The 22,408-nt window shown below is 38.6% G+C and overlaps 1 long non-coding RNA gene across 1 annotated transcript; it reads right to left on the bottom strand.

Moving 5' to 3' along the window:
- Positions 1-1,141: 1,141 nt before the first annotated feature.
- On the bottom strand, positions 1,142-11,564 carry LOC135406641 (uncharacterized). Its single transcript, XR_010426394.1, has 2 exons — positions 11,380-11,564; positions 1,142-1,430 (listed from the first exon to the last, which is right to left on the bottom strand). It is a non-coding gene; the product is annotated as an uncharacterized LOC135406641 (long non-coding RNA).
- Positions 11,565-22,408: the final 10,844 nt, after the last annotated feature.

The raw sequence follows: 22,408 nt of genomic DNA on the forward strand, positions 1-22,408 counted from the left end.
TTTACTCCTAACATTCAAGAGATTGCAGCAGGATCTTTAGTAATGCTCTTAACACTGGGCAGTACTGTAAAATGCTAGAGATGTGTAAATGTCAGCATAAGTCGCAAAACAACAGATAACAGCACAAAGGGATTCTTGCTCTTCTCTACAGAGGTTATTCTGCATATGCAGTTGTTCTATCAGCAAGGAGCCGCAGTGCTTCAGTCCCAGAAGCCAGGAGTGAAGCCAGATATGTGCTGCAGTGCAGTACAGCAATAGCAGCCTTGCCATGGCTTGTTTGATATTGTCAGGAGCCTGACTATAACCAAGAGTCCCTTCCCATCTGCTACTCCTCTATGATGTACGTGGCACCTCTACCAAAAACCTTTAAGCCATATAGCTTTATTTGCAATACTGATTCATTTGTCGCTCAGCCTGAACAGCATGAGACCTCTTCCCTTACACAGTACAAAAGACTCTCATTAAAAATTACAACAACAGTGAAAACCCTGAAAGATTTTAAAAGCAGATAGTGTGACACCTATCCACTGCCCCATGTGTTTTTCCCTGCATGAAGCAGCTCAGGAGACTATCTCACTAGCTAGATGCAATCTTTCCCTGACTGTCCCATCATCTTCCTCAAAGGAATCTTTCCCTTCCAGAACTCTTTCATATTATGCTGTCTCTTTTTTTTAATTTATTTTTTTTTAATTTTATTTGTCCCTGAATTTATGAATTCAGGGAAGGAACAGAGAGAAAGAGAGAAGTAATGAGTTGACACTGCTTCAACTGTTTGAGCAGAGTCTGCTTACCTCAGCAGCTTTTATACGGCTCTGCAAACCTAGAATATTTTTGAAACTTATTTGAGACACATTTTTAATGTAAACTCTGTAACAAGCTGGTTTACCCTGACTTCTTTATATTTAACTGCATTGCTATTCTGAAACAAAACACTAGGAGGTATTTCTGGGCATCACCTGACAGCAATATTGCATTCCTCCGGCTCCACATACCTTACCCTGTCTTTAATACCCAGTGGCTGCATGAGCAGTAGCACATCAAATAACTTGCCTGAGGCTGAACAAGCTTTAGAGTAACATTTTCACACTCAAATTTCATTCTGTAATCAACAGACAATTAGGAATAGACAGATAAGTAAATATTCAGGATCTTTGATTTTTGTTGCAATTCAAAATTTACTGGTGAGATTCATTGTTGGGTTTGATACTTAGCAGTTTTCATTTAAGGAGCTAGCTAATTTATTAGTTCCTTAGTCCTGTGGAGAGATTTAATAAGAATACTTTTATGAGCCTGCTTTGGTGACAGTATAATCTCTTAGTTTAATTTTCCAGCTAAAGATATTTCCGCTGCTGGGGCCCCACTGATCAGGTATCTGATCTTCAGTATCAGCATCATGTGAAACAACATCACGTGGGCTTCTTTTTCCTGAGCTGTAAATAAGAAAGAGAGAAATAGTGCTAAGCAGTTATGTGAGCCATGACTCAGCTCTGTTGCCCAAATTAGAAGTGTGTTAGTTCCATTAAATAAACAACCAGTTTGGCCAGTTTTCCTGAGCCCTCTCCATAGCTGAAAGCATGTGTAAGAGAAAAAGAGTGAGGAGATAAAGCACACTTTGCTTTCTAAGGTTATATGCATAACTTCAATTTAACAAGCAGACCCTTGCTAGGGAAAGGTTGAAAGTTCCTCCCACACCCAGTTCCTCCAAGCCACAAAGAGTATTTTTCCATTAGAAAGGAAGTTTTAAATTGGAATATCACATTAGAGTAATTTTATCCTAGAACTTCTAGTGTGGTGGTCTTTTTGGTTGGTTTTGTCGGGATTTTTGTTTGGTTGGTTATTTTTTTTTTTTTTTAAATTCCATATTGGTACATCCTGTGCAGGAGTCCATCTATATCACCATCAGGGAAGGATTTGTGTGATTGTGCAGACAGAATTGACAGACCTGAGACACTACATTTCTAGGATTTTCTTCCTATCCCACATGCAAAAAAATTGCATTAAAAAAATCAATTTTTATTCAAATAATTTCCAAAAATGTCTATCCTCCTGTCAAAATCCCTGAATTAACCTCATTTCTGCATTAGATTTTCCCTATATCCTGCTCCAGACTTTTATAATTTCTTTCTTCTTAAAGTAAAATTTAATGCACATTTTCCATTCCAGAACAATTTACAATTCCATAGTTCTAAGCAACGGCCTCGTAAAGGTTTGTGATGGCAGAACCGAACAGGCCTGGCTAAGATTTCCAAGATGTGAGAGGAAAAAGTTGTAACTGTTTGCAATTCAGTAACCTGATACATAATTTCAGCTGTTACTTTAGCTTGTCTTTTTCTTTAATACATAAACACAGTCACTTGGATTAAATTGAGTTCTTTGCATCATGCTTTTCAGACACTTTTATTGTAATCTGTTGCTTAGACACTGGAAACAAGCATACTTTGTCCCAGTTAGGAAAATTTAATAGATTCTACTAAGCAGTTCTTTGCCTTTCCTGCATCTGCTAAGAAATCAAATTCTTTGCTACTTGTTCTGAACAAGCTGTATCACTGCCTTTTTCACAGGCTTGGAGTTACATGCCTCAGCAATCCACAGAAGGAAGTGGAGGCCACTACTTTTCCATTCAATTTTGAGTCATTTGAGGACATCATGCAAGCCTGTTTATGCCACTTGAAAAGAAGGTGTTGAATCTTCACTCCTGCGTGTTTTGATTTGGAGGACAGATACCAAATGGAGACACTGGAATCAATTTAAGAATGCAGCAGAAAGAACATTTTTAAAAAGCTGAAAGGAAAATCACACTTCTGGGGCTCTGTCTCTCCTTTAATTGCAATCACCAGTGAAGATTCTAATAAATGCACATAAATTGTCAAAAGAGTGTACAGCGGCTGAATTTTTGAATCTGCAGTTTAGGGATTACAAGGGCTTTATGAAGAATTAGTGCTTGTGCTTATTAACTTTTTTTTTCTGAACTTTTGCATTAGCATTCCACCTCAAGGCTGCCCAGTGCATTCATCTTCTTAAAAAATTGAAACATTAGACCAATAAAATCAGACAGCCTGTGTGCCCATTCAGAATCTTGTGTTGCTTTTCTAATTCCTTCCCAAAGAACCTCTAGACGAGCTCACTGACCATGTCTGTTGGTTCCATGGCTGTGTCAGCTCTGCTTTACTCTTCAGTAAGCAAATGTTTGTCATCTGCTAACCCAGACTTGAAAGCATAGTTATTTTATTCCACTTTTTTCCTACTTCCCTATAACTTCTGGCTCAATTTCAGAGTAAAAACTGTTTACCCAGCTTTACTCAAGTGGGTATCCCTTCAGACTGTTTCAACTTGCCAAATCTTTACTCTATTAATTTCTCTTTTCCAACTGGAATTCTCAGTGCTATACACATATAAATACTTATTTTATTGCCATCATCTATCAGTATCTTTGCAATCCGAACTAAAAAAGATTTTAGATTTGCTGCTGTATTACTCCCACTTTGAAGAAACAGCTCACATCTCTAGAGACCTAGAGTTTCACTGGATTATTCTTCTTTTATCTTTCCTTCTGAATGCATTACCAGATTGCTATTGCATTAATTTTCATTGTGTTCTCCATAGACATGCCTTCTTTCAGGAAAGTAGAAATTATAGGTAAGTGGATTTTGGTGCAAATAGGTAGATCTTTCTAAATGTATCTTATCTTCTTGATATTAAGGTAAGTGCATTACTTCATTTAGGAGGTAAAGCACACCATTTAGGAAGGCTTAATAAGTGAGGACTGTACAGTCCATTTGAATTTCATATTTGTGCTTCCCCCTAAACTAGCTTAATTATACTAACATCTGAATGCAGTGCCCACTTACAAAAGCTGGTTAATGAAATACTGATATTCAAACTCCTAGAGAATAAGCAACAGAAAATTTCTCTCAGAGCTAATATATAGCAAGATTTTAGTTAAGAATCTTCATATCAGTCCATTTCTGAATCAAAGCCTTCCTTTAGTTCAGTGATTCTCGTGTAACCATACTACTTTAAAAGACCATTCTGTACTTTTGTCTCTACAGCATCACCTTCATATTATAGCCTTTATGTTCTGTACTTCTCACGCTTGAGAGAGTCATGGAATGACTTTAGGAAGGTGACCCTTTAGAAAGCCAGTAAACTTTCAGGAAAACCTTGTTGTACTATGTTAAATTCAGCCTATAATGAAAGATTATAGCAGTGCTTTAGCACCAAGGAGGTGTTCTAGGCAAGGAGAGAAAAAAAATACCCAAACCCTTCTGATTTTGTTATGTGGCTAATAGCCTGCCAGAAAGGAAGAGAAAATCTTTCTGGAGACTGTGTCAAGCTTTCAGATAGTAAAACCCACATCCTTTTATAAACTGGGCCTAGATTCTCTTTTGGTTCAAAATCTGTAATAATATTAAGTAATACTGAAAAAATTTATTGTTAATTCAAATGCCTTAAAAACTCACTGTTTCTGTAGTGTCATAAAAGATGCTATTATTCAGTCAAACAAACTAATAAACTTTTGCTTTCTAGCTTAAAAATGCAACTGATATACCTGTCACTAAATGTTACAAGAGTACCAAGATTTTCAATGCCATTTACTAATATATTAAAATCACCTAAAATAGAGTACCTGGAAACCTAAGAGCTATAACAGATATAATGGACTGAAAGAAGAGTGAAGCAATCCAAAGCGTGCCATTAATAAAACATGACTTCAATTTTATTGTGAAAAATTGACTCATCTTTACTAGTTGAAAGATTTAAACAGAATTCAGGGAGGCTTAACATAATACAGTTGCCCATCAAAAAAAAAAAAAAGAAGGTTTTCAATCAAAACCTCCTCTTAGATATGATTACACTGATTTATAACTCAGATTGAAGCTGAGAAGAGTTCAAGGTAGGTCAGCTTAAGCTGAGGACATGTAGGAAGCTGTTGCAAAACAAGTTAAGCACACTACCTTTGGCCCCTGTTATCTCAGGCACAGGCTAATTGAACAGCACTTCCCTGAGCTCTGAGCTTTTCTCTCAGGTGGATAAGAAATATATTAAGCAGGCGAGGTTTCACAGAGATAATAAGTTATTAGGTGTCAGAGAACTGTAACTTAGAAGTAAATGAGAAAAATTACCAAGACCATAAGAACACATAGTTAAAAATTTTAAGAAAAACAGAGACGAGACAGGGCTGAAAAAGAAAAGACAAAAATGAGAACTACAGTGCAAGAATCTTTAAAATTAAGTGTTGGTTATCCATCATTATACTGTTATGTTTTGTTTCTGTAAAAATTAGTAGACAAAAGAACTGAATCTGCTGCAAGATGAGAAATGTACCATGCGACTTGCAAACTGTTAATTCTGACTGCAGTGTTGTAGTGTCACAATGTAGTAGTGTCAGCTGTCTTCCTAAAAGTAGGTAAATGTGGGAAGACGTAGCAGAATGCCAAGCATCTTTCCCTATGAAAGGGGAGTCAGTCTCTGACAAACTTTTAAGAGTATTTCCTTGGCATACTAACAAATGCCAAGCAGTGCATGAAAATTTGTTTGCTTCCATAGCAATGAAAACCTAAGCCCCCAAACAAATGGGAGCTGTAAAACTGGAGCTGGGGTCCCATTCTAAAAGTAGCCCTCTGAAGACAGACTGTAGTTCAGTTGGTCATTTGTTTCCATGGCTAAGGGATGTCTCAAATGGAAACGATAGCTGGAGATTAATGTTGGCTGTATATTTAGGCTTCCCCTAAGCAAAAAAGTACTTTGAGGCACTTTTGTAATGTTTCCAAGTTGTGGCCAAGAACTCAGCCCCTTGTTTCCTAGAATAAACCTAGCCTTAAACTTGCCTGGTGTCAAATTACCTGGGGTAACCCAGCCAGCAGAGTGCATATCATTTAGATTTGCTGTCTCTGGACAAACAGGAGTTTTGAGGAAAATGACAGGGCAGAGGAGTGTTTTCACCCAGCTGTGAGAGTGGGTGCATTGAATGCCTGGATATGGAGTGATATTTTTCCAGGTGAACCCACGTGTCCTGTGACTTCTGATAAAGGCAACTAGTCATGAGGTCTCCAAGAGTCAAGGAAACATCTTCTTATCCTGCGATGACTTGAAAGCTTCATGCCTCTAGAACTTCAAGTATCAGTGGTCCATGAGTAAAAAATAATGATTTCATTAACTCTTGAATATTTATTGATGTAGTTAAGTGGAAAAACCAACTATCAGCAATTGACATTAAAACATGTATACTAGTATACTCTCTAGATGATGAAAATGAAGAAGCTACATGAGTTTTGTCTGCTGTTCTGATTTCTGAAAAACACTGTCCATGTGAAGCATTTTAAAATATTCCCTATGCCAGTTAATAAGCTGGGTTGCACAGTTGTCTGTACATCTCATAACTAGGCTAGTAATTATTCTGCTATTCTGTTATTTTGCTACAGTTCAACATTAAGTGTTATATGCTTGTCTCAATTTAATCTGACAATTTTCGTAGCAACATAGAGCTTAGTATATCATACCCCTTGATGAGAACATAATACTGTTTTACAAGAAAGTAGGTCCCAAGAAAGTTGCTAATGACAGAAGAAAAACATCAATTAAATTCTTCATATTTTGTCCTATTATACTACTGTGCTTTTTGTGTATGTGTTAATGAGATATTGGATGATAGAAAATTCTGATTTTAAAATGTTACCCGGTTAAAAAAGCAACCTTTTTTTTAATTGACAAAGTTCTTTTTATTAGCAAAAGAAAACACCCTAACAACTGCAAGAAAGGACAACTTTTAGATTAAAGAAATAGGAAATAATTCAAACTAACAAAAAAGAGATATAGCTGGATTGCCTGGGGAATAATTTATGCATGTTCACCCCTATTTCTGACATTTTGATCTGGTTGCTTTCAAGTCAGCCTTAGCAATCTGTAATCACACACTCTTTTGTAATATATTAACTACTCTTTTTCCTCTCCAGAGCTTTGGGTGAGTGCAGTTTCAAAACTCGGTCTAACATTCAGATATTTTGAAATTATGACTATGAATGAGAATATAATATTTTGTTAAAGAAGTCTTGAGACTATTGTAACTGTTGTCTTCAAGTTCCAAAGAAATTACAACTGGACAAAACACATTAAATTATACATATATGTAAAAAACAAAGATTACTTTTAGCAGAAAATAAAGAACATAAAAATATAATGTGGCGGAAAAGCATAAGCATAAAAGGTTGAGATAAAACATGTTATGTACAATGCCTAATTTTTGAATGCATTGTGCTTCAATCAGCTGTCCCTATTCTTTATTTAATTTCCTTTGCAAGGGCACAGAGGAAAACAAAGTGAGAGTGAACACATCAGACCATTCTTCAAGGGGTAATTTCCCAACGGCAATAACAAATCTTTGTCAATTGCAACATAATATAGTAAAGTTTGAACTGGAGTATTTGAAAGTAATTTTTTAAAAACTACTCATCGCAAACACTTGGAAAAAGAATCACATCGATGGAAGGAAAATCTAACCTGTTTTGATGAAGTTTATAAAGTCTAAGAATTGCTAGGATTTGTATGCACTAGTTGAATAACAAAAATTTGCACTCTTCAGATTAAACCAGGTATTGCATCCAGGCTGAAACAGTGAAAAACAAACAAAAGTGACTTATCAAAAGGCCACTCACCTCTAAAACCAGTATTATGTTGGAGATGTTACTGCCATGAACGTGAAATGAATAAATGATGTCTCAATTATATGCTTCTCAACAGATAAAAAAAATAAAGTAAGGAAAGAAATTCAGTTTGATGAAAACATTACACCAGGTGGAAGCCAAATATTCGCCTCTTGCAGCACAGTCACATGTCTCAGAGACTTTGTGTCCCATAATCTCCCAGTGAAACCAGTACAATATATAAAACTGTATAGCATATACAGTTAGCAGCTTTAGTAGCTTTGGACTAGGTAGAAGTTACAGGAATATTCAAAGCAAGGAACTGCTCAAGTGGCTTCCTTCCAACTGTTGCTCATTGATAAGCAAACTAAATGAAATATGAAATAGTTATGATCTTGGTTTTGCCCTTTTCTTGGTCTTCTTTTTTATTTTTATTGACTTAGTATCCACATATGATCACTGTTAGAGACTGGATGCTGGCTTAAACAGGCTCTTTCTCTGAATTACTACTATCATGACCGTGGTCTTATGTCTCTTGACTTAACTCTGTTGACTCAAGTCTAGTGGATTCCGTAGATCACTGGGCACAGACTTTAAATCCATGGCCAGGCTCATGAAAACTGTATGTTTTTTCAGTTTCACATAAGTCATTGACAGACTAAAAGGTGATGCGTTCAATGTTTACTCTGAAGTGGATATATGTCTATATAAGGGTTCCCAAGTTTGCTCTTATCCTAAATTGTGCCCTGGAGTAGCCTTGTTTAGATGTGGATTTCAGTAATTTGTTGGTTCCTGTCAGAAGAAATAACTGTTAAAGAGACTTTGTTTGTGAGACGTGGAAGCCACAGTAAATTTCCTGTGATGCAGGATTTTTCTCAGGTACTCCCACTAGTGTGATTCAGCCGTGTGTGAAACCTGTGAGGTTTCTGTGTAACTATGGCTTCAGATTTGTTTTTTTTTTTTTTTTCTGTAATGACTGTTGTACAAGCTGGAGGGGCTTTAAGTGGTAGAATTTCTGGATTGGTAGGCAACTAGGTAACTATGAGATACTGTCACTATGTAAACTAATGGGGACCAGGCATGCCCTATTTTTATCTTGAGGAAGCTTGCAGGAGGCAACCCTAGATCCATGCAATAAACTAAGAGAGCAAAATGACCTTTTGTCTGACTGGGCACGAATAATACTGAGAAACAAAAATGCCATTAGCGTGTATGTGCCTTTCCAAAGAAAACCTGAATTAAGAGTTCATTCTTCTTTTCAGCAGCAAGAAATTACTGATAGAAGAAGTTTACACAAAACCCAGGGCTTTTCAAATGTAGATTTCAAACCTGCAGTGTAGTAGGCTACAGCGAAGCTAGAAGGGGGGTGAAGTTTCTATTCTCAGTCAGGTAACTAGAAATCCACTGGCAACCCTCTACAAAATTAATTGAAGTCTCTCATAATGGAGGTTCTTGGTAGTGCTGGAGATGAGCAAGGATAGGAGGTCTCTCAGGGCCTCACAAGCAAAGATGGAATTCTTGGCCCCAGCTCTGCTCAGTTATGTACTGCAGACATCACTTCTCCTATGTTTGGCAGTCAAATGCCTTTTTTCAGAGCAGCAGGGACAGTGACACTGCAGTCCTGCCAGCCTGTGAGCGTGCACTGCCGTCTCCATTTCCCACAAGTGCAACAGATTTGCTCAGGACTGGAATCACAGAAACATTGATCAGGAAGGCATTGTTTCATCAGGTCTGCCAGAGCTCCCAAAGCTAACTTGGGCACAGTTGATCCAGCAGCCCGGTCCTCATGCTGCCCTGGGCATAATTTTAGCCTGAGGCACGGCAGAAGAACATATTCCTTGGGCACTTGCCAGGCGTATGTTCTCTGGGAGACGGGTTTTTGCAGGGTTGCAGATCCCCTGGACAACATCCAGCTGTGAGGGCAAGGCTGCTGATGCCTCTTTGCCAGCCATGGGGGTCTGTCCCAGGACAGCTTGCTGATGCACCCACCTGTGGGAAGGTGTCAGCAACTTTACTGAGGGGCTGTTTCACACTCCCTGTGCTGGTAGTTGCAGCCAGTCCCACTGCAAGCTGCTGCCACAGGCTGACGTTCTCAGCTTGTGTGGGGAAATATTCCTTTAGTTACACAGCTCAATTTTTTCCCTTTCTCCTCCTTTCTGTCTATATACCCAGGGCTGGGGTTTAAATTATTTGTCTCCAGAAATATTTGCCATAGGAAGTCTCTCTGCTGGCAGAGTCTATCAAGAAATACATATACAGACATAGCTTTTTCTCCTGCAAATTCTTAGGTGGTAGGTTCGTGAAACAAAATCCAGAAACAGAGGTGGACACCAGTAACTGGAAATTTTAGCCACGAATAAGCCTTATGACACAGATTGTTTGCTAAACCTTAGCGAAGTGGATCTTTTACATCATCCATCATATTTTCTTCTGAGCAATAGAAGAGCAGCAAAAAAATAATCAGTTCTGCTTCCACATGAGGCGAGTCTTTTGATGAGAGGTGTTCTTAGCTGACTGCTCAGGCATGTTCCCAAATGATAAGAGCACAGATCAAAAATCTTAGACAGAAAATGAACTAGAAAGCCCTTAGGACCAGAGTAAATACTATCTGACTAGAGAAAGAATTCTGATAGGCTCCTATCAACTTTAATTACTTAAAGACTATTATCCATGTAACAAGCTTCCCTGGCATTTCTAAGGAATAGGTATATGTAATAAATGAAGAACTTAGTAAAAAATATTCCCTAATTACACTCATTAGAAAATTTAAGCTACAAGAAAACCAGTAAAGCTTCTGCTGTATCTCACACAGACAGCAGTTAATGAACAGATATCTCAAGTCTGAATTAGCAAGCAACACTTGCTTTCTTGAATGTGACACCTTAGGCATCATTTCAATGAAGGGGAATGTCTTATACATATTCTGAGTAACTGCTCATCCTCAGTCTGCAATTTGAAAACCATGTTGCCATTAATTAATGATGTACTCATGTCAGAATAATAACAGATATGGAAATGAACATATTGAAATTGTACACGAACCAAAAGAAAGGCAAAAGGCAAGTTACAGAAATGTTCATTTGGATTAATTATTTTCTTTGAAGAACTCCACAAATTAAATAGTGCATGAAGTCACTTGCTGTCACACAAGTTACTATATTGAAAGTTCTGTAGTAAAAATAAAGCTTTTTTGTCTGCCTTTGTACACCTCCTCGATAATTTTCTTTCTGGGCTAATTTCTGTCAATGCAACTGTATTCTCTATAAAAGATGACACAGGAAGGGAATATTTCTATTCTATATCAAAGGAACCAAAAAGAATTTCTTTTACATTTCTGATTTTTATTTCTTTACCAAGCTGTACTTAAATTCTCTAACTTCCCATCCCAAATGGGCAGGATCCTGTATTGCATCTTACCCCCAACCAAAGCTTAAGGCAGGCAGGACTTCAGTGTTAATTAAATATGTTATGAAAAATATTCTCTATATCAAACACTGTCCCTAGGTGCTAAAATGATTTGACTTGTAAAGAAATGTTAGCTGCATACATCGAGAAACTCTTTAACTAATTAGATATTTTATGTTGTAAATGCAAAGCTAAATATTCGAGTTGATACTTTGATCAGCTAAATGCTGATCAAAAGTGTCTTAAGTAAGCTGCTGAGACAAGGTGATGCTTAATATCATTTGAACCAATTACACATGTTTTGCTTCAAGCCTGAAAGTAAATAACCTCTCACCTTTTGATTTGATAACCTTTCTCTTTTTCAACAGAAGGTCATTTAAGGTTCCTGCTTTTCCTCCAGTTTGGTCCCTCTTGGAAGCAATACAGATTTCAACTCTCCTTTTTGTGGGTTATCTAAGTCTGGTGCAGGAAAGGTCCATTCAGGGCAGAGCAGAAGGAATAAAAGGTCATCCTAACCTTTTCAATCCTCTGCTTCGCCCTGAATGGGGTGGTATTTTGTCACTGGGCTATATAATTAGTACCTCCTTCACTTCATTAGCTCTCAGGCACCCTGTGGGGCTAGTAAAAAACTGAACCAAGTTTCCAGGGAAAGCTTTCTCTCCCGTGTGTAATGTCTTAATTAAAAAATTAAGTCATTTTGAGTCTTAAGACTTGGACAGGTTTAATTTTGATCACAAAGAGAGATGCAAAGAAGAATTGCTGTCTTCTACAGGAAAACCCTAAAAAGTACTGGAAAAGTCTATTAATCTGCCTCACTGAGGAAAGGCAGTTGAGAGAGAAAGCTCTAGTATGATTGAGAACTAGAGTAGCACTTGTGCAGGTTTCATGGCAATTAGGAAAAATGGTGAAAAGGGTGAAAACTAGTGCTCTGCTTCCACAACTGCATTTTTGTAAACTGCTAATTACAAAATGCTAAAGAGTGAAGGGGGCAGTCAGCTTTAACCAAGATATTCTTTGTCCTTCCTGTTAAGAGACAAATTTTGTGAGAGATATTGAAATGGCACAGTTTCCTGGTTAGCAAACCCCAAGTCAGAGTAAAGAAACTGTTAATGAATATTATTGTTAATCAGTGCTGGATGGAATTAATTTTTGTGCTTATGTAGTTGACAAAATCCAGGTCTGGTGCAACGAAAACTGTAAGCATGCTTTGGGAGTCCTGTAAGGCAGCATGGTAGCCTCCATAGGTAGCAATGGTAGTTTCCATTGCTTCCTTCACTCTTCATCACCCATACTGAGAGTTGGGGCAAATTTACTCTGAGTTACTAAAAAAGAAAGAAGATACAATAATTGCAATCAACTAGGGACATCTAGATTTTTGCCCTTAAACTTTAAGCCTTTTTTTTTTTTTGTAAAATATTAATATTATGGATGGAAAATCATTTAATATTCAGCTGAAAAATATAACATAAATAGGAAAAAAAACCCTTTTAAGAGGGTATTTTGCAAAAACACTGTACCCAAGTATCTACAAAGCATGGAGGTGCATATACAAAGAGTGAAGTAAAGGCTTATATGCTAGGTTTCTCAACTTCTGTCTGCTATGTGAAAGAACACAGTAATTTACACCAAATACATATACAAAAATGCCCTGAAAAACCACACTGTTAGGTAACATGTCCATGCTAAAGAACACACAGATATTCTCCAGTCTAGATGTTGTGATGACCTTAAACAGAGACAGCTGTGAAAGGACCTGCTTATGGTAACATATTCAGCAGTAGATTATGGAGATCTACAGCTCGTGTCCACATTTTTGGTACTCTTCATGTGCAGAAAATGTGATGTGGGAATCATTGGACCCACTCTTTTCGGTCCTGTCTGTGCTGGCAAATCTGCAAGTTTGACCTCAAAGGTGGTAATGTACCATGTGGGAGAGAGGAGGGAGGAGTAATTATCTAAGTTATATTAAATTAATTGTGGCAAGACTAGAACAGAAATAACAGAAAAAGCTGGTCTGTGGCAAACACCTGCAGTCTGGGCAATTGCTACAGATTGGAGAAAAGCTCATGGAAATATTGAAACAGACACTGTGTATTGCAGTACAAAACTTAATATGATTTTTCAGCTGTGGAATTCTAGTGCTTACAGGACCAAAAGTTGTACTCAGTTTGACCTAAATGTTATTAACATTTGGTTGGACTATTAATTATTTTTCCTAGCAAAAAGGTCATTTGTCTTCAGTAGCCACATTTTAGAAATTATACTCTTGGGATTTGTTTTAATAGTATTGTGTTTTTTTTGAGGCAAAGCACAGTTTCTGGAGGGATAGGATAAGGTGAAGGAGATAAATGTATATTAACTACATCCATTTGAATAAGCTTGTACCAATTGAGATGGATTAAGTTCCCTTGATGCAATACAACTTGCTTTCTGTATATACACAGAAGGGCTAAGATTTGGTGTCATCAATATGACAGGCTTTCTAGATCTTGAATTGTTTTTCTAAAATTGAGGTCAAAATACCGGAAAGGTCTGGGTTTGGTAAGACTCACCACGTGCTTTTGTGATTGGGAGATTTTAAACAGTAGTATGATGAACTTTCTGATTATGACAAGGGTTTTGACTTTTCCTGTTTTCCCAAAGCCAGTGAGCAAACTATACCAAAGGATGTGTCAAATGTATTAGAACAATTGCATCTCAGCAAGGTATTTATAAGCATTTTGCTGCCTGCACAACTGAATCAGTTGAGAAGTATTAGGGAGTGTGTCTGTACAGATTGAGGAAGGCTGGAGCTCAGCTGGATCCTATCTGATCCAGATAGGCTTAGTAGAGGCTTAGTATTTGCTGTTAGTCAACTACAGGCTCGAGGCTTGGACTGCATCCCTATTTTGTTAGTCTTTGTGTTTCATATATCTCCCAGGTGAACACAGGAAGATGAAAGGAAAAATACATGAGTAAAACTTAGGAAAGTTTGGAAACAAGGAAATTAGGAAAGGCAGATTATAAAATTAACTGTGCTGTGTCTATCTTGCTGCACAAGTGCAAGCTGCTCCTGGATCTCATGAAAAAGTTCAAGCGAGAACATAAGAGCAGATATTGCAAGGGATCACATATAAGGAAAGTGTTTAAATGTGACTAAATGAAGTTAGCATTGCTCTATTCAAAGCTTAAGAGCTCCTCTTTAGAGCTTCATGAAAGCTTTAAAATGCATATGTCAGGTTGCTATGGCATTAGGCAGTAGTCACTTCAACAGCTGAGCCTCTCATTTGGGTTTTATTCTTGGTTTCACTTGCTACAACCAGTCATTTTTCTGTTTGACATGCATAGATATATCAAAGCAAACAATCAAACAAGAACTCTTAGTGAGACGCAGGGCTGGAATACAGGTACTCCTGACCGTTTACAAGTTCTTGAGGTATTTAACTGGGGGACCAAAAGGTCTTAAAATGAAAGGGATCTAAAAGAAAAAACCAAATGATGACACGGTCACCTCTGCTGTATGTGACTTACCTGAAAATGTAGTGTGCTAAAACCAAGTGTAAATGAACTAAGTAAGTCTCCAGCTGGCAGTGGGTGGGCTGTGTTTCTGCTTTCTTCAGTGGGTCTTAAGTGACTCAAGCATTTGGCCTCATCGTTGAGATTCAAAAGCTATGAACCTGAGTGAGTTAATGTTTTATGTGAAAATACTGGAGGACCAAAGCCCTGAGTCACAACAGTGAGGCAGAGTGACAGGTGCTTTCCCCCCCAAATCCTTCCCGAGCCTTGTGTTTCTCACCAATGGGATTTTCAGAGGGACTGCCAGAAGTACCCAGCAGAGACCTGGCACTAGAAAAGCAAAAGATGGTCCTCAGTTGTACTGAAACTTTTACAAATACTCAACACAAAAGTAAACCTCCTTTGTTGAAATGTTGGTATAAAAGCCATTAATATGAGTCCTACTAGTCCCTAGGCTTTCAAATGCCTTTGGAATATAGTAACAGAAATTCACACTGCCTCCAGAAGTTGACTCTCTGCTTAAGATTTCCTAATCCTCACAGCAGCTGCAGCTTTAGTACTTGAGAGTTGTCTCTTGCTGACCCACTGAACAACACATTGCACAGGCAACAAACTCTACTTTTGTATATTTGTGTGCTTTTTATATTCACACCCGAGGAGAGGGACTGCACGTGTTTGACCAATATGTGATAAATAGCTGCAGAAGCTAGTTCAGCATGTAGGGAGCTGTGAAAATATATTCTGGTTGGGAATGTTGTGACAGTTACGATAAAGATGTGTTACTTAACTACCTTTGAGCATCTGGCTCTTCCCACAGGGTACTTTGTTTGGGAATATGATCTCTACAAACAGCTTCTTATTTCATGCCTGAGGAGTAGTAACTGAATGCGCTCAGACAAATTTACCATGAAAGTATTGTATTCCTTTTATCTTTTGGACAGAGGAAATTCCTCAGGCGATGTTTCCTTTGATCGGTAAATGCCAACCCAGCAGTCCACGGCTGGCGATGAAGCTGTAGGTGTCTGTCTGCTCTGTCTTGACAGTACGGCCTAAACCAGAAATGTATGAAATCCATTCTCCAAGTTCCTTGACCATGCCAGCCAGGCATGATGACAGTGAAACTAATTGTTGGAATAGTGCTGTCCTAAATCTAGGGAAAGGCAGGAGGCAGGCTCATAGCACACAGCCTGTGGGACAGTCTTAGGACTGTAGCAGGAACCCAGCTAACAAGGAAAAATCCTCATTGGCAGGGGGCACAGCTTGTTTGCTTTTATCAATTCCCTGAAATTTGGCCTGTAGAGCAGCAGCACTTCTGCCAGCCAGGTAAGATTGATGCTATAAGAATAAAGCAGTGTGGATCATAGCCAAAGGTCTAAATAACAAGAATTTGGGATTAAGAGTCCCTGTTGTTTAGGGAAATATGGATCTCTTTCTCCTAGCTCTGCCAATGGCGTCAGTCTATTTATGGCAAGGAGTCACACTCTGTTTTAAGCATGATTATCCTAACTTAACAACTTAATCTTGCTGCACAATATTTTTTTTTCAATCTTACTCTTTCTAAGACACAGATATTTGCCTGGTGAGGTATTCTATATATGGGGAAAGTTTTATACTAGCCTATCTGAATAATCAACAGTACTCAGACAGGTTACTGTTCTTTCTTGCACCAATGCATTGCTGACACTGGCTAGGAAATCTTTATTGAGTTTATGTTGCCCAAAGACTTCAGACCAACACTGAGTCACAGTTCTGACTTTATAGTCCCTGTAAACACAAAATGTTTAAAAATCATAAGGAAAGGGAGAGGTTCAAAATAAATATGTGCCATGTACTCTTAAATTATTTAACCTGTATAGTAAGGGTTAGGAAGTACCTGCTGGTAGTTAAATATTTGACATGTATTTTCTTATGAAGAGTGAAAATCATGATCTTCCAGACTTCTTTTTTGGGGGAGATGAAACAGAGAAATGCAGGAGAACCTTCTAGATTATATTTTTCTATCAGGTTTGATAGGATTTGGAGTACTCCTAACAGACAAAGATGCAGAGAACTACTGGCTGAGCTAGGTGGAAGTGACTTGTCTTTTCTTGAATGTAGAACTGCAGCCAGTCATTACTGCTGATCTGCTTCTTCAGTCACAAATGCACATCTCGTAAGTGTGTCCATAGCCAAAGCCGAAGTGATTTGTTAAAAGTTTTGAGATAACAGATGACAAGAATCAGCTGCACAACATAAACTGATTCTGCAGAGAAAATATCAGTTCTGAACAGATGGTGTTATGTCCTGTTATGTATACTCATGCTGGTTGTCAGGAATGTATCAAAATCTGGTACCCAAAAACGTGGGAGAAGTGATGGGGACATTGTTACAAATCCACTAAAAGGTAGCATGTGTGTTAATTGTACTGCAGGAAAAGCAGACCATTAACTAATAAAAAGATGCCAGTTTATTTCAGGATGAGCTGTAGGTCCACTTGAAGCACACCTCAACTCAGAACTGTGCTTCTAACAGAGCCAGTGAAAATGTGCTTTGTGTTATGTGGTGGAAAAGACCCAGCACCTCTGGTTGGTGCTCTCAAAACTTGCAAGACAATTAGGCACTGGATAAAATGTAGCCCTCGACCATCCCTCAGTATCTCACCTTAGTTGGGCATTTTAAACATATGATCTGTGTTGCTGGATTTGAGAGATGACTTGCCATGCCATTGTCATAACTGCTTGTGTTTTAGTACTCCGAGTCCTTCATGTCCCTAGGTGAAAAAGAAGAGCACCTGCAAATACTATCAAAAATATTAAAATGGTACCCAAACTGAATTTCTAGGCCGAATGGTCTGTTCTCTATCACTTTTATTTCTTTGTCATGTCAGACTGATAACTGTTATATTTTAATCAATGGATCAGCATATTGAGGGTGTTTTAGGATTCAAAGGCTATCAAAGTTAGGAACTCTTGCTAAGATAACAGAAGCATCACAGTTCAGACACCTTTGCAGAAGTGGAAGTTGCTTCTTGTGGTTAAAGTCCTGTGTGCTATAAATACAGAAGCTGAAAACTGTGAATTTATACTGACTATGAACAGAGACAGAGTGATAAAAAGGTTTATATTAATCTGGATTTCCCTTTCAGATTGTTAGAACCAAAGTGGCCTATTTTCAAGGACCCTGGCAAGACCTACTTAGCTGTGGCTGAGGTATCGCTGGCTGTAGACAAACAGTGCTTGGCACTTTCAATTGTGATATTATTTCCATTTCAAAACCACATGGATAGCACTCAGTCATTCTTTTGTGGTTCTATCTTGTATTTGACAAAGCCTGAAATCATACTGAAAGCTTAAATTTAAACACTGGATATTGCACTTACCATACGAGAATGCCCTATATACAAATGTCTGCACATGACAGACTACCCCTTACTCCAACTAGCTGAATATATTGTCATCTTTATTAGCAGAAGAACTGAGGGTGAGACATTCTGTGTTCACTAGATGTCTCTTGAATACAGATGATGAAAACACAGGTGGAAACTAAAGTTTCATCAAGTCATCATAGACATAAGACAGATAGTATTTTTCATAGGAAGTCTAGCTCAGCCTTGGAAGGCCTTTTTGTGACAGGTTCATTCAGTAGTAGTTTCCAGCAGTTGAGAGTGCCAAGTTGGAAGGATGCACATTGTTTCCTAGGTTTCTGAAGGTGAGCTGCAGCTCAAGCAGTGGGTAGCATTGACTGGCAGGATGGAGCCTTGTCAATCAAAACACTGGTCTGTAGCAGAACTACAGCCTTGGAACTTCGTGATACTGAATATTACAGTTAAAGATTATATGGAAGGACCACTCAGTTAAACACCCAAGTAATATCCTCACCCTGGGAGTTTCCAATAGCATTGCAAAACATTGTCCAGGATTTAGTCTGCAGCACAGAGCAGGCTCTAAGTATTTTGAATTAGACACATTTCTTGCATACTGCTTAATGTGTTTATAAATGCTCATGGTGGATAGACTGAATAAGACAGAGCACTTAGTTTTTCTTGTCATACAACCAGCTTGTTGTTGAAAGTTAGTGCAGCCACTTCTGGTGATTACCCTCCACTATTTCAAATTAGAATTGGTTTAATAGTTGAACTATGGATTTATAACTTCTGTAATATCAATGAAATGAACCTCATCTTCTTTTAAATATTGACTTGGAGGTTGAGAGGCAGAACTTAAATAGAGACCTGGGATTTCTTAATGACTTTTATGCTACCTTAGTGAAAATATCTTTACATATATCTTTGCCAAAGGATAAAAACAATTTTGCACGTTTAAGAAAACATTATGTGCAATCAAGACCTGAGGAACCACTGCACCTCGAAACAGAGAGGGGAACTGGTTAATCTAACTGAAATGAAGGGAAGAGGTGGCCATATATTCAAATTTATTTGAGAGGAGGTTGAAAAGTTCTAAGAGGAGTAAATTTCAGAAAGACTTTTTTGAATTCCATGTCCATCTACAGTCCTGCTGAAGCGAAGGATATCTTTCAACTGAGAGAGAAAATGAGGCGACTGCTGTGGCTTCATCTGTACCTTCTGTGCTCACATTCCAGGTCCTGTCCCTGCCCAGACTGCACTGAGCTGCAAGTGATTTCTGTTGTAAGCATGTTGTGTTGCAAAAAGCTGGACTGTTAAAAGAAGAAAAATTTCTTCTGGCATTGCCAAACACAGGACACAGAAAGGGTGTGCAGGTGGGGTGTGCTAAATGGGTTTGGAGCTGTGCGGGGTGGTGGCAGCAGGAGGAACCTCCTTGTGATTATAACATTACCTTTAGGCAAACCACATATATTGAACTGTCAAGTCTGAGAGAAAAGACACATAGGAACTCATTTTTCTATTTGATGTGCCATGGTAGGATTGAGGAATGAAAATGAAAAGCGAAATTAGATTCAACCAGCAGTACTTAGACGGTAATGCAGTAAAAATCGGAAGAGTGCTAGCAGCCTTTAGGAAGGAGTTGAGGGTTCAGTAACACAGGCCATTATTTGTGTTACTTGAAGTGTCTACACTTCTGTGATTCTACATTTTTCTCTGACATGCTTATTTATATGGCACTTTAAAATACTAACTGCCTTTGTAGCTGGTAAGAATTGCTTGCAAGCATAAAAGCATCAAAATATTAAAATAACTATTTAAACAAGAGATAATGAACAAGAGAAGCAAGTCTACCTTTGAAGAAGCCAACAAAAGGTGAGAAAATTTTGTTAATTTTTTTTTAAAACTGACAATGCTTTTAGGGACAGGTAATAAAAAATGGTATAACATCAATAAGTACCTTCAAACAAATGTTTTGATTGGTTGACTAATTGATTGGTTGCCCTATTCATCTTTTTTTGTCAGCCTTCAAAAAACATTAAGCCTTGCAATGGTTGATACATTCTTAGCCATCAATTCATTTTTGACCATTCCTAATTTATGCAAGTTCTCTAATAGTAGATAAAAACATAATTTGAAGCCCTTAAGTTTAAGTTGCAGTAAAAAAAGAAAAATATTTCTTTTATGAAATGCAGTAGTGAATGAGATCTCTTATTTGATAAAATGTCATGGTTTGAGATAGTCCCAAAATCCAATTCCCTAGCTCCATCCCCCTCCCACATCTCAACCCAATGTGAGATGGGCTTTTCCAGACAAAACACACCAGACTCAAAGTGGGGGAAAGGGAATATATTACAATGACTGTACAAACAAATACCATATCACATTATACACACGATTGCAACTATCTCTACCATGACATATAGTATTTACAGTGGATCAGGTCTCTTCTCCCCTCCAAATAAAAGTCCAGGAGGGAAAGAAGGACAGATCCCTTCCAGTCCTTAAGCAGCAGCAGCATCTTCTGAGGCAGCAGGTTTCTTTCTGTCTTCTCCACATGCAGCAGCTGATAGCTGGCTTTCTGCCAGCACTCAACGAGGGAGGTATCAAACTCCCCCAGCCCCATCGCCTCACAACCGAGGGGTCTTCCGTGGGCTTCGTAACCCCAGACAAGGTCGTATCACCACGTCATATCACGAAGACACAGGGGGGTCTCCGTGATGGTCTGGTATCTTTTGCAGGAGACTCAAGCTCCTTCTTGCAGGGCCTTTGTGCCACTGCCTCTCAGGCTGCCACCGTGGCAGCAGTGCAAGGGGGGGGAGAACCAAGGTCACTCCCCCCTGCATTCCGTCTGGCCATCCCGGTCCAGCTCCGGGACGTCTCTGAGCTTCTCAGCTCCTCTCTCTCTGGTACTGCTGTACTCTAAGGCTCTTTCAAGTAAGAGTCCATCATCTTCCTCCTTCCAGGAGGTCTCAAAGGAGTTTGGGGGGTCTGGTACACTCTTACCCCAAACTCTGTCTCTCAGTTGCTGGCTCTCTTTCTCCTCCCTTTCCAGGAGTCTTCTCTCCGGTGCTGCATGTTGCTTCTGTTGCTCCTTCAGTTCAGGTCTTATCTCTGGCTCTCTGCCACCGTTTCTCTGGTCAGTCCCGGCTGCTGTCTGTGCCCATGGAGAAAAACGTCTCCCGGCATAACTACAGGCACCTAGCCCAGCTTTATGCTGTTCCAGGTCCCTGCAGCCCCCAGGCAGGGGCTGGGAGGCCCCAGAGGGCCCAAGGGGCTTAGAGCCCCTTCCTCGTGGCCCTACAACATGGCCACCTCTCCTACAACGACCAAAACTACAACTCTTCTCTTCCGGTGAGTTCGTGATATGTTTACATTTCTGCAGGAGCGCCCATTGGGTAGAATTTCAAAACTTCTAGGGGTTTCCACCCCTTGGGGTCTACCACTTCTCTTAGCCTCTGGGGGAAAACAAGATTCAAACCACGACATAAAAATTAAACAAGATAACTGGATCTCCTTTCTTCACTTACCAAAGCAACTTTATTTTTTAAACTGAGAAAATACTCTTAAAAGTGATTGATCATATTGGCATTCTGCATAGCCTTTACCCACCTTGTTAATGGGGAAATGTAATCAATATTTACTTGAAGATATGCTCCTGGGATTAGCTATATATTAGAAGAAAAAATTTACAGTTTGTTGCACTGAAGATTAAATTTAGATAAACTAGAATAGAATAGAATAGAATAGAATAGAATAGAATAGAATAGAATAGAATAGAATAGAATAGAATAGAATAGAATAGAATGGAATAGAAAATTGGGGATTTCTGGTGACAGCAAAGAACCAAATGGCACTGTGCTCACATTGTTCTGACGCTTGGTTTTAATATAGCTGGCCTTTGGAAAATTTCCTGGAAGTATCAGACAGAAGCAAAAAATCAAGTAACTTTCTTGAGCACTTCAATTAAGCTGATGTCTTCACCACTGCCTTGCTCCATATAAAGAAAATATCTGCTTGATTGTGCTTACATTATTTGCACTGAGGATAATTTCCCCTGGTTCAGACCCTCTTTTACCATGAATGTGGTGGCAAGACAAAAAAATCTTTCCTTTGTATAAGTGAACTAGTGCATCATTGAAGCCTGTTTTTTTTGCACCTTTTCTGCAGTTTTGTGTTTGTGTTGAGTAGGTTAAAAATGAGCTGCTTGAAACTGTGGCTGTGACTTACAAAGGATAAGAGAGTAGTATAGTGTGTGTTTTCAATAGATCCGCTTGTTGTTCAAGGCTGGGAAATGAGAAGTGCTAATCTGTTTTTCTGCATTTGTTCTCTACTTCATCAGTAAAATTGCATTTGAAGAATTGAACAAATTGCAATCATCTTGTCAGATAATGTTCCAAAATACACATGAGTATCCAGCTTCCCTCAGTACCTCATGGTTTCAATGGTAACTTTAGTCTTGAGCTATTTCAGTAGATGCCCTATTTAAAAGAATGTACAGCTGAGAGTGGGAAAAAAAAAAGTGCAA

Source organism: Pseudopipra pipra, chromosome 2 (assembly GCF_036250125.1).
Source record: "Pseudopipra pipra isolate bDixPip1 chromosome 2, bDixPip1.hap1, whole genome shotgun sequence".
NCBI lineage: Eukaryota > Metazoa > Chordata > Aves > Passeriformes > Pipridae > Pseudopipra > Pseudopipra pipra.